We start from the raw sequence: 2,087 nt of genomic DNA on the forward strand, positions 1-2,087 counted from the left end.
AACAATGTTCTATTTACCTATAATTCCAAGGTTGCAGAGACTATTTGCATCAATGGAAACTGCTAGTCACATGTCTTGGCATCGTGAAATTAGAAGTAGCTCAGGCGTGTTACGTCATCCCTCAGCTGGTGAAGCTTGGAAGCATTTTGATCGGGTACATCCAGACTTTGCAGTTGATCCACGCAATGTATGCTTGGGTTTATGCTATGATGGATTTAACCCATTCATTCAATCAACAATCCCTTATTCTTGTTGGCCAGTAATTGTCACCCCATACAATCTTCCTCCTAAAATGTGCATGACAAAGCCATTTATGTTCTTAAGTTGTCTAATACCTGGACCACGCAATCCAAAGGCAGGAATTGATGTGTATCTCGAACCTTTGGTGGATGATCTAAAGAAGTTGTGGGATGGTGCAGAAACATATGATATTTCAAGAAAGAAGAACTTTATCATGAGAGCTTGTTTAATGTGGACTATAAATGATTTCCCTGCATATGGGATGTTGTCTGGCTGGGGTACTCAAGGTAAATTGGCATGTCCACATTGTATGGAGCATTCAAAAGCCTTTACATTAGAAAATGGGGGGAAATTGTTGGTTTGACTCACATCGTAGGTTTTTACCTAGTTATCATGCCTTTAGAAAGAATAAAAAAGCCTTTTTAAAAGGGAAAGTTGAAACCGATGGCCCACCAACTACAATGACACCTGTCTTGGTTTGGGGAAGAGTAAGGGATTTACCAATGGCCACAGAAAATCCTCGTTTGTCGAAATTATGAGGATATGGCGAGGTTCATAATTGGAGGAAAAAAAGTATATTTTGGAATCTTCCTTATTGGAAAGATAATCTCTTACGACACAACCTAGATGTCATGCACATAGAAAAAAATTTCTTTGACAATATATTGAACACGGTCATGAATGTTAGTGGTAAAACAAAACATAATGAGAAAGCAAGGATGGATCTTGCTTTGTATTGTAGTCGCCCTGACTTAGAGATGAAACTGCTAGCTAATGGAAAAATGTTTAAGCCTAAAGCCAATTACTCTTTAACTATAGAGGAAGCAAAATTAGTTTGTCATTGGATAAAAGAACTCAGGATGCCTGATGGTTATTCATCAAACTTGGCAAGATGTGCTGATGGTTAAAAGGGAAGGATACATGGGATGAAAAATCATGATTGTCATGTATTCATGGAATGCTTACTTCCTATTGCATTTAGTACATTGCCAAGACATGTTTTAAATCCCCTAATCGAAATAAGTCATTTCTTTAAAATGGTTACAATGGAAGAAAACATTCCACTAATTCTTTGCAAGTTGGAGAGAGTATTTCCCGCTGCATTCTTTGATTCAATGGAACATCTCCTAGTTCATCTTGCATATGAAGCTAGACTTGTTGGCCCAGTGCAATATAGGTGGATGTATCCCTTTGAAAGGTAATATATGATCAATGTATTTCATATAAAATGCATTTATTTAACGATTAAAAAACATGACCAAGAAACAATTTTTTTTTATAGATTTATGGGAGATTCTAAGCGATCAATCAAAAATAGGGCAAGGGTTGAAGGATCTATATATGCATCTTACATACACTGAGAAACAACTTATTTTTGTTCCCAGTATTTCAAAGGTTATATGTTGTCATTGCGAAGTAGTAGAAATGAAATGGGAGTTGAAACCAACCAACCATCATTTTCCATCTTCAACCAACCAAGTCGTCCTTCTGGCAAGCCATCAATTCATTAGTTAACACAAAGAGAATAGGATTCGGTCCACGTTCATGTGTTGATCAATTGCCAAGAAGTGAAACCATACCTCGAGTAAATATTTTCCAACTACCAATTTCATTGTTATAATTGAGTTAATTCTTTTATTAAATTAACCTTCTTAATGACTTATTTGAATAGGTCATTCCTTCAATCTCAGGAAATACCTGACTCAACTACTTCTAGTCGTGTACATGCTGATTTTCCTAGATGGTTCAAGAATCAAGTATGTACTTGATAATTAAATTACACTTTCAATGTTTAATAAATAAAATATGACATTGAGTTTGTGTTGTACTGTAGGTTTACAATGAGC

At 35.9% G+C, this 2,087-nt stretch overlaps 1 pseudogene; it reads left to right on the forward strand.

The window, feature by feature from the left end:
* Positions 1–457: 457 nt before the first annotated feature.
* Positions 458–1,769, forward strand: LOC146885564 (uncharacterized; annotated as a pseudogene).
* The last annotated feature ends 318 nt before the right edge of the window (positions 1,770–2,087 follow it).

Source organism: Vigna unguiculata, chromosome 6, assembly GCF_037176805.1.
Source record: "Vigna unguiculata cultivar grain cowpea cultivar isolate G323 ecotype 2 chromosome 6, ASM3717680v1, whole genome shotgun sequence".
NCBI lineage: Eukaryota > Viridiplantae > Streptophyta > Magnoliopsida > Fabales > Fabaceae > Vigna > Vigna unguiculata.